The 11,324-nt window shown below is 41.0% G+C and overlaps 1 protein-coding gene across 1 annotated transcript in view; it reads left to right on the top strand.

Annotated features, from left to right (window-relative positions):
- Positions 1 to 987: 987 nt before the first annotated feature.
- CUL2 (cullin 2) overlaps positions 988 to 11,324 on the top strand; it is a 120,297-nt gene continuing 109,960 nt past the window's right edge. The window contains exon 1 of the mRNA XM_043966747.1: positions 988 to 1,141. The gene's annotated coding sequence lies outside the window, so the exon portion shown is untranslated. The remainder of the gene's footprint in view (positions 1,142 to 11,324) is intronic.

Raw genomic sequence — 11,324 nt, 5'->3', positions numbered from 1 at the left:
GAAAAGAGAGCTGGATCTGAAGTCAAAAGTACCTGTGTTTGAAAACTATCCATTTTGGGAAGTTCCTTACCCTGCTCTGGGCCTCAGTCTCTCATCTGTAAAAAGGGAGGCTTGGGGGCAGCTAGGTGGTGCAGTGGTTGGAACACCGGCCCTGGTGTCAGGAGGACCTGAGTTCAAATCCGGCCTCAGACACTTAACAATTACTAGCTGTGTGACCCTGGGCAAGTCACGTAACCCCAATTGCCTCACTTAAAAAAAATAATGGAAAAAGGGAGGCTTTGACTAGATCGATTTCTAAGAAATCATCCTTCCAGATCTGATCTAAGAACTGATTCTAAAAAAAGGGTTCTTCTTAAGATAATATTTGGAAAGCCCTTAGCCCCTTGGCTGGCAGAGAGGAGGCGCTTAATAAATGCTTATTCCTTCCCCTTCCATGGTGGGCACCAAATCACCCCAAGTTCTGCAAACTGTTTTTGCCCCCATTCTGGGGCAATGAGGATGAGTGCTGCGGCTGTTTTTGTAGGTGACAGAGCAGGACCTTTGGGGGTCTTGGGAGTTTGTGTGTTTGGGGGGACAGGATGGAGGAAATGGAAGGTCTCCCCCCATCCATGTGGGATCCCTGACTTGGGGTCCTAGCAGGGCGTCTCTAACTTCCGGAACCCTAAAGTCCTGAGTCATGGGCGTGTAGAGTGCATGGGTGACCCGGGGGCTCGGGCGTGGGAGGCCACCACGGGAGATTCCTGCCACCCACTCCTCCCCTTTTCTAGTCCAGGCACTGAGCCGCCCAGATTCTGTTAAGGACTGCTCGCTCCCTCCGGCTGCCCGGGTCTGGTCGTTTCTCGTTATTTATTTATTTATTGAGGTCGGCCTTTTGCAATCGCACTAAGTTGTACCCTCTTCGCTCGCCGTACCTCGGATTCTACCATCGCCTTGAGAGCCGGGAGGGAGGTCGGAGTCGGGAGAGACGACGGGGGTGGGGGGGTAAGAGAGGAGGAGGAGGACGAGGACAGCGACCAGCCGACCCAGCCCGCGGCGGGTCCTCCCCTTCTCCCTTCCCCCTTCCCCTCCCCCTCTCCGCGCCGGGGGCGTCCTCGGACGGCGGAGACCCGCATCCAGACCCTGTACCCGCGCGGGAGGCCTGGTGAGTGGCGGGCGCGCGGGGGGCGCCCCGGCCCCGGCCCCGGCCCCGGCGGGCCCCTGACCGCCTGCCCCCTCCCTTGGCGCCGGACCCCTCCTGCCCCGGGGGGCCCCCTCCCCCCTCCCCACCTCCTCGCTCGCGGGCCGGGGCAGCGCAGTCATGGCAGCGCCTTGAGGAGGGGGCCGAGCTGACAGCCCCGGCCCGGCTCTGCCCGGCCCGGCCCGGCCCGGCCCGGCCTTCCCCGCTCCCCGCCCCTCGCCCGGCCTCTCCAGACAGGTAACCCCGCTGAGGGCCGAGCCTCTCCAGCGCAGCCTAGCCGGCCTCTCCGGGCGGCGGCGGCGGGGTTCGGGGAGGGGACCCTGGAAACCGCCCGGGCCCAGGCCCCAGGCCTCCCCGGGCCGGCGGCCTTGGCCGCCCCTTCCTTGGCCCCATTTCCTCCGGAGGAAGGGGAGGGAGGAGGAAGGAGAGGGTGTGGGGTATAAATATAACGTGCATCTGTGCATGCGTGCATGCATGTAACATACATGTGTGTATGGGGGGTGCCCCGAGGGCATGTTATTAACGAGCCCCGCGCCAGGAAACGATTTCACTTTGTTCTCTAGAGCGCCCGAAGATGATGGGGCGCTCTTCATCCTCCTCAGCATCTAGGGTCCGAGGAAAGGCACGGACACCTGGGAGCTGCGCGCCCTCCTCTTCGCCTAACATCTCTATCAGTGCACCAGACGTGCCCCACTCAAACCCGCCTCACTTTGAGGACCCCTACAGTGGGCTTCTGCCCTATGGATACATTAATTGTCCGGAATCTGCATTAAATTACTGCCGCGTCCTTTCAAATTTAGGATTCATATGCCTCTGACACACCCCAAAAAGATTTAGATTACTTCAGTTAGTATTTATTAAGCGCCTACTTTGTACAGGTGGTGGGGATACCAAGAAAGACAAAAACAGCCTATCAGGAAACTCTCAGTCTAAATGGGGGGGGGGGAGAGAAGTTGCAAACAATTGTGTACAAGCAAGATAGAAATTGGATCAATTGAGGGAAATCTCACTTACATGGAGGAGAACCAGGAAAAAGCTTCCTGTACAAAGTGGGATTTTAGTTGAGACTTGAAGGAGGCCAGGAGAAGATGAGGACAGAGAGGAATTCTAGGCATAATGGACAGCTATTGAAAAGGCACAGAGTCTGGAAATGGGGTGTTTTGTTTGAGGAACAGTCAGGAATCCAGAGTCGGTGTATGATAGAGTAAGGAGGGGGGGGAGAAATAAACTTATTGTGTAAGCACAATACTGAACATATGCTGGACATTGGAAAACATGTCTTACTTGATTTATAGGAACTTAGATTTTGTATTCCTTTGTGAGAAGGACTTTGTACTTTGTGAGAAGGGACTTTTTTATTGTTGTTAGGTCTGTGTATCACCATCACCTAGGACAGGACTTGCAGCACACATTAGGTGCTTTATAAATTGTTTGTTGAATTGGATTGAATTAGATGCCAAATTATAAGAACACCCACATTTTGAAAGATTATGCTTTTTCATCCCAATTGGAATAAATTTCTCCACTAAAGAATGAAGTATAGGCAAAATGTCAATGAAATGGACTCTATCCCTAAGATAGTCACAGTTCTTTGGGGAATATAGCTTTACAGATAGTATAGGCTTGTGAAAGAATATATTTCTACAACATGCACACAGTATTTTTTGTTGTGTGTTGTTTTTGTGGGGCAACGGGGGTTAAATGACTTGCCCAAGGTCACACAGCTAGTAAGTGTCAAGTGTCAGAGGCTGGATTTGAACTCAGGTACTCCTGAATCCAGGGCCGGTGCTTTATCCACTGCGCCACCTAGCCGCCCAGTATTTTTTTTAAATTCTCTTTCCCATTTGTATTTCCACATGTGAGATAGTCATACATGTATCTGGGCCCTTCTGATACTTTTAAAATTAAATACTAGGCATCCATATACTGTTTGTTTCCAGTCACCAACACATCAATGAGACTCTTGGTATATCTTTATTTCCATCAATGTGTTTTACTTGATGCCTACTTGACTACTTAAAAAGCTGTTATGTTCACTGATGCTTTTACCCAGTTGTTACTGTGTTCAACCTTTCCCCCCCTAGCCTCTGTATCTTTTAACAAGTGAATATACTCAGACTGATTAGAAGGAAGGTCAGGTGGATAAAATAACTTTAAACTGTATATGTTTTTGGTTCAAGGCTAAAGTAGTTTGATAGGTTAAAAAAATCAAGTCTATTTTGAAATATCTATTCCAAGATTAATAAATAACTTAAATGATTTTAAAGAAATTGCATATTTTCTTTAACAGCCCTCTAAATCTTATAATAGGCATACTTCTGGCTATTATTAACTCTTCAAAGAAGCAACAGATATCTGAATTTTTTTCAGTAAATTAGCACTGTTGTTAACCAGCAATTACTAGCATTTGAAATGGGTGGTAGGTAACCTCTTTAACCACAATTAATGATCCACATTTCTATTTAGAATTCTCTAGCTACATTAAAGAACAAAATTTATAATTTAACTTAAATACATACATAGGTTGTCTTTCAGGGTTAGTATAATGCTTGGGGTATTTGCTATCTTTCAGAGCTTATTGATTCCCGCTTTTATTACTATTTCAAACTTTGTTTTGAATTGGAAATGATCTGTTGTAGAATGTTGGACATCATAGACCTCCTTATTAAGTTATAATACACTGACATGAAGACTATTAACATCTGAAACTTTTTGAGGTGATTGTAAATTAAACCTTTAATTATATAATTTGAAGGTGATGTTTCCTAAAGTTGATCCAAAATAGTTTTCGAAGACTGTTCCTTACACAGGGAAAACAGTCCTGAATTTATGAAATAAAGCTAAGGATTGAAAATCATTATTTGTTATATCTAATAGAGTTCAGATGGAATTGTTAGTAGTTGTTTGATGCTTTCAATTTTCCATTGACTCTATTAGGTGACAGGTTTTCCAGATCAGTTAACTATTAGGGCTGTACTTTATTTGTGATTTAGTTCAACTACTTGGTTTTTCATCTTAATTAGCTGTTAACTTTTCTTGCTTATATTGACTGGGTACTCTACAACTTGTATCCTTTTTTTTTTTTTTTTAAGTGAGGCAATGGGGATTAAGTGACTTGCCCAGGGTCACACAGCTAGTAAGTGTTAAGTGTCTGAGGCTGGATTTGAACTCAAGTACTCCTGAATCCAGCAGGTGCTCTATCCACTGCGCCAACTAGCTGCCCCCAAACTTGTATCCTTTTTACAGAAATATTGATCTTTGATAGAAAATAAAACTTTTTTGAGCTGTAATTTATTGCCTCTTTGCCTACAATGGTTGGAGACCCACATTATTCAGTAAGCTTAGAGTAGACTTAAAGGAATGGATACCGTTCTTGCTCTTCTTCCCAATCAATACTATCATTCTTACTAATCTTACTCTTCTTGCTAGTCATTACATATATTGTAGTATAAAAGATAATGAGAAAGTAGAAAGATTTGGATTCAGAGGGTTGGGGTTCAAATCCTACCTCTGCTAACCCTGTCACCTTAGTCAAGTCATTTAACATCTTTAGGCCTCAGGTATCTCATCTGCAGAATTAAGGGTTAGGCTAGATCAGTGGTTTTCAAACATTTTGTCCTTAAGACCATTTTATAAATTTAAAAATTATTAAGGACCCCCCCCAAGAACTTGTTTACGTGGGTTATGTCTAATTACACACACACACACACACACACACACACACACACACACACACACACGCATACATACATAAATTTGGGGGGGGGAGGGGTAGGACAATGAGGGTTAAGTGACTAGCCCAGGGTCACACAGCTAGTAAGTGTCAGATATCTGAGGCTAGCCGAATTTGAACTCAGGTCCTCCTGAATCCAGGGCCAGTGTTTTATCCACTGCATCACCTAGCTGCCCATGTCTAATGATATTTACCATATCAGAAATTAAAGCATCTTAGTATTATTATGGAAATAGTTTTGACCTTGTGGACCCCCTGAAAGGGCCTCTAGACCATATTTTAAGAATGGTAGGTCTAGATCAGTTGTTCTGAACCATTTTTTGTGTCATGTGTCACTCTTTGGCAGTCACAGTAATGTTTTTAACTGCATAAAATAAAATACACAGGATTACAAAGGAAACCAATTATATTGAAATGGAGTTATCAAAATATTGAAAAAGTTCAAGTAACTGAGATTAATAACACCTAGTTTAGATAGTATTTGAGGTCTTTATGGAGAAAGTGAGGACAATTCACTTGCAAGTCACGAAATCACCTTCTTGATGTTATGGTCCTCTTTGAGAATGAAGGACAAAAAGCAACAACAGCATGTGTGATTCTTTCTTACTGATATTGTTAAGTTGTTACATTACTGTTGCGATTTCTTGTTTATCACATAATCAACAACAACAAAAATGTTCTTATTTTTATTCTACTTCTTTCTTAGATCTTCTTAATTAATTGAAGCAGAAGTAAAACATTTACATTTCTAATAGCAATCTCGTTTTGGAGAAAGTTATAGGAATGTTGATTGGACAGCTGAATAGGAGGAAATTACCTTGTAAGTGGATGTTAGCTAAACATTAGCATTAAAACAAACCAAACTAGTTTCCTCAAATTGCTTTGTTTCGTTTTGTAAGAATATGCCTCTGAACTTTGAAGGAAGGAAAATTTGGGTTCAAGGCCCCTTTCTGACATATCCTCACTTTTGACCTTGGGCAAGTCATTTAAATTCTCAAGACTAGGCAGATTTGTAAAACTATACTATAAATTGCAGAGAAAGTGTTGGTTTGCTTTTGGTAGAGGAATTTCAGTGAAATTTTAGGTCCAGTATCTATCCCTAAGAAATGACTATAAGAATTCAGAGAAATTTGGGGAAAAATGTGTGAATTAATTCATAATAAAACAGGCAGAAACAAAACTGCAATTAAATGATCACCAAGTAATATAAGGAAAAACTAGTCTGAAAAATGTCAAAACTGATTAATTCAGACATGAATCATGACTTCGGAAAGGGCATTCCTCTAGTTTCTCAGTAGAATGGGGGATTGACTAGAAGTGTGGAATGAAGTATAGATGTTCAGAACTGGTCAAAGCATTGGTTTGTTTTGCTAGTTTTTATTTGTTACAGTAGCGGACTATTTGGGAGGGAGAAGAAAGTGGGAAGTGATAATTTAAGAAATGGAAAAATCATAAATAAAACATTTAAAAAGAAAAAATAATATGCTTATGCTAAAATGAATGACACATGACATTTCCTCTTTTGGTTAATATTACCATTTAAAAAACATTTCTAGAAAAAGACCTTGCACAGAAACCTTTTATAGGAAATGTGTTGTCTCCCCTTATTACAATGTAAATTTCTTGAGGTCAAGCGACTGTCTTTCCTTTTGTATTCATATCTACAATGATTCGCATATAATAAGTGTTTAATAAATGCTTTTTTCTTTAATCATTCCCTGGGACCTAAATTATTAGCATTTAGGGAGGCATCTTTTATGCAAACTATTAATGGAATGTTTTATGTTTTTCTTATTCGTTGTTATCTTGCATATGCATACTAAAATATTTCACTGGATCTGTAATTTTGTATATATGGGTGTCTAGGAACAAATACCATATTCTCCATCTATACCTTCTAATCCTATATGTTTCTTATATATAGTCACATAAATCTATAGAGCTTTATCTACCCAGTGTACTAGAGCCCTTCCTTTATATATTTTAGATTTTTTTGGCCACTCAAGTGTTTTCTATAGAAAACATCTTTCCAGTCACACTTGACTGAAAAGTTTAGAAACTAGGTACTGCAGTCTTTATTTATAGAAGAAAATCATTGTAATGGTGGATATAAGCCTGGGGCCTCCCTGGAGTATTACTCCACTCAATTTAAACCAAGTGATAAGATAATCCCAGCTAGTGTATTCATTTAACAGTTGAGAACTATCCTGATTATTCACTAGGTGTGGGCCCACTGAGGTGCCTAAAGTTTATTTAGTTGAGAGATTTAATCTTGCCCTCCAGGGACCTTTCTAAAACCATTGGGCAAGTTGGTATCAGAAAGTTGATTGCCTGGCTGTGGAAAGGAGTGTTTTACTTAAACTAGGAAGGGAAAGTGCCTTAATCCCTTTCACCTTTGTTTGGAGGAAGACCTTTTGATATTTAAAGGGTCTCAAGGATTTTTGGACTTCCCGATAATATCCTAGTAAAGTCCATGGAATAGCTGGTGTTAATGTGTGCATCAAGAGCCAAAGAGAGAATGGACATAGATTCAAGAATCTTCAAAGAGCCCATCAGAAAAACTACCCCATATCTAAAGGGAGTGTCCTGAGCACTCCAGCAAAAGAATTCTAGGAGTTCTGTCACCCCTCTGTCATACGTGTTCTCTAAACTTGAGCCCACTTTTTCTTGGACTTTAGGTACTGGTGGGATGTCATTACTTTTGAAGGGTATCTTTGTACCAACTGTTTTCTCAAACATATAGAGAACTGAGTCAAATTTATAAAAATAAGAGCCATTCCCCAAGTGTTAAATGATCAAAAGATATAAACATTTTCAGATGAAGAAATCAAAGCTGTCTATAGCCATATTAAAAAATGCTCCAACTCACAATTGATTGGAGAAATGTAAATTAAAACAGTTCTGAGGTCCTACCTCATACTGATTAGATTGGCTAGTAGGACAGAAAAGGAAAGTGACAAATGTTGGAGGGAATATGGGAAAAAATGACATTAATTGGTGGAGTTGTGAATTGATTCAGCCATTCTGTAGAGCAATTTGGAACTATGCCCAAGGGGCTATAAAACCATGCACACCCTTTGACCTAGCAATACCATTACTGGGTCTGTATCAAAAAAGAGATTAAAATTAAAAAAGGAAAAAGACCTATATGTACAAAAATATTTATAACAATTCTTTTCTGGTGGCAAAGAATTGGAAAATGTGGGGATGCCCATCAATTGGGAATGGCTGAACAAATTATGATATTTGATTATGATAGAATACTGTTGTGCTATAATAAATAATGAGCAGGATACTCTCAGAAAAACCTGAAGAAACTTACATAAGCTGATGTAAAGTGAAATGTATTGTGTACAAAGTAACAGTAATATTGTGAGATAATCAGTTATGAAAGACTTAGTTATTCTTAGCAATACAGTGACCCAAGAGAACTCTAAAGGATTTATGATGAAAAATGCCATTCATCCCCAGAGAAAGAACTGATGGTGTCAGAATACAGATTGAAGCATACTTTAAAAATTATTTTTCTTGATTTTTTGGGGGGGGAGGGGGTCTCTATTTTCTTTCACAGCATGACTAATGTGGAAATGTTTTGCATGACTACACATGTGTATAACTTATACTGAATAGCTTGCCTTCTCAATGACAGGGGGGGAAAGGAGGGAGAGAATTTGGAACTTAAAGTTTAAAAACAACAAAAGTTAGTTAAATCTGACTAATTGATTTAAACTAATGATCATAGTAGGAAGCCTTGTGAGCTATAGATTTAGAAAGGCAAGCCATAACCCCCCAGGGCTAATCCTAGAGCCTTTAGGGGATATGGCAGCCATATCCTGGGGATCAGATTCCTCGTTGTGAGTTGGGATGGCTACTCTGGAGCTCTTCACTGGGCTCAGCTTCCCACAAACTCCTGTTACTGGGCTCCTGGTGGCTCTCTTTTCTGAAAGTTTGAAGCTCACAGATTCACAGCCTGCTTTGTTATGAAACCAGTACTCCTTCACTTATAACAGGAAACAATAGACACTAACTACAGATGCCACATCAGGGCCACATGCTTATGACTTCATGTTGATTTGGGTGGGGAGAATAGGTCCCTGTTGCTCTCTATCTGGAAGCTTACAAAGAATCTTTGCCTCCATACTTGAACACAGCCTAGCAGAAAACTGATCACAGTTGAGTTAATGGGACTTGTATATATGCTCAATTCCAGCTCAGAATTCACTTGAAAAGCCTTTCATCATGTGGCAAGTTGACTCCAAACAATCATGGAATACCTGCTCCTGCTCTGAATTCCACATGAGGGATTATATCACACCTAGCACCCTGTGCATGCTCATAAAAGCAGGGCTTTCACTGGCCATTTTCCTTTTAACATATAGGTTAGACTGGAGGCTAACAGACCAGGGGATTTATCATGAGGACTTAGTAAGAACTTGGACTGATGTTAGAATGAACAGGGCTGGGCAAAGTTCTTCATATCCCGCTAGCTGCTCTCTTGGTTTGCACTTCTGGAAAATCATATTTTCCCCCAGGATAAGCTTATTACCAGAAATCTTATCATGGAGACTGCTTCAGTTTGGTTTGTTTGTTTGTTGGGGGGGGGAGGGGCAATGGGGGTTAAGTGACTTGCCTAGGGTCACACAGCTAGTAAGTGTCAAGTGTCTGAGGCCGGATTTGAACTCAGGTCCTCCTGAATCCGGGCCGGTGCTTTATCCACTGCTCCACCTTGCTGCCTGGATTGCTTCAGTTTTAATGTTTAACATCTCAGTACCTCTGTTACCTCTTTCCTCCGGTTGGGGATGAAGCAATATACACTTCCCAAAGTCACCCTTTATTGAGGGTTCAGAATTAACTTTTCATTTCTCACCTGCTGCTCTACTTGGTTTTGACTCCATAAAATTACCGCTCCTGGGCTGAGTATTCTCCAGTTGCCTTTCCCTTCCCAGTTTTTCAGCTCTTTGTGTATTACCCTCCTTGAGGGCAAGAATTATCTTCTTCTTTTTTAAAAAATTTCATTAAATTTGTATCCCCAGGGGCTTAGTGCTGTACCTGGCACAATGTAGCACTTAATGTTTATTGATTGTGAATGAAAAGACATTTACCAAATACTTAGGATACCGGGGAGATCACATTTAGGGGAGTGGTGGCAATAGGGTGTTTTGGTCTAGGAAGTCATAAGGGTGTTCTGTGGATCAATAGAACAATCAATATTGGCATGCCCTTTCCAGAAGTAGTAGTTGTGTTTATTTGAACATAATTTGTAGTACAAGAAATGAAAAGGTGAGTTGACTGTACTCAGAAACCTTGGAAATCTCAGCTCTAAAGGGCATGATCTGATTTGGGGACACCAACCCGGACAGTTGGTGCGACTTCCAAAGTTCTGGGGTTAGGGGCTCTCAACTTGAGATCTGTGAACTTTTAAAAAAGATTTTGACGACGACAGTGTTTCAACATAATTGTTTTCCTTTGTTATCCTATGCATTTTGTATATTTTAAAACATTATTTGGATAAGGGATCCCATAGGCTTCACCAGATGACCAGAGTGGTCCATGACTCAAAAAAGGTTAAGGATCCCTGCTCCTAGGTCATAGGTCCCTGAAATTCTGGTGGGAGAAGCAAGCAGCTCTGGTGACAAATCAGAAAATGGAGAGTAATAAGTAGTTCTGGGAATGTTCAAGATAATCAAACTATCAAATCTGTCTGTTGAGAAAGGTAAAGTTGTATACAATGTAACCTATTTCTAGAATTCTTTAAGGTTTCCAAAGCCCAATAAATACATTATCTAATTTGAGACAGCCACTCAATGAATGAATAAAAAGCAATTAATTACCAGCTTCTGCAACATATACATACTTTCTCATCAATATTAATAAATAAATAAAAGAAAGAACATCTATTAAGTGTGTACTAGGTATCAAACACTTTGCTACCACTAGGGCTGCAAATACAAATAGGCTTTGATTAATACAAATAATGAACTTCTTCAAGTAGTTGCATATATTTGAAAATGCACTGTATATTTCCATTGGGCTGCATTTTACATGTTTATAACTTTAAAAAGTACAAATTAAAACACATTCAAGCGCTTAATGGGATTCATTATTTACACTAATTGATGCTTAGCTTTAAAAGAAAAAGAGTCTGTCCTCAAGGATCTTATATTCTAATGACACAGACAATAACATATAGAGGAATGGTGATACCTTTTCATCTGGATGGGTAAGTGGGATCATATAGGGGTGGATTGACACATCCTTTCCAAGAGCAGTGGAAGTTGATCATGATCCCAGAACTAGAAGAGTCGGAGTACTAGTCAAGGCAGCTCTTGAAAAGACGGCCAATGAGTTGGGAGTGAAACTTGGCTGTGGACTGAGTGGTCCAAGTGAGGCTATGTGAGGCTATAGTGATCAGGA

This window comes from Dromiciops gliroides, chromosome 5 (assembly GCF_019393635.1).
Source record: "Dromiciops gliroides isolate mDroGli1 chromosome 5, mDroGli1.pri, whole genome shotgun sequence".
Lineage (NCBI taxonomy): Eukaryota > Metazoa > Chordata > Mammalia > Microbiotheria > Microbiotheriidae > Dromiciops > Dromiciops gliroides.
This window is presented reverse-complemented; position numbering and strand designations above follow the sequence as displayed.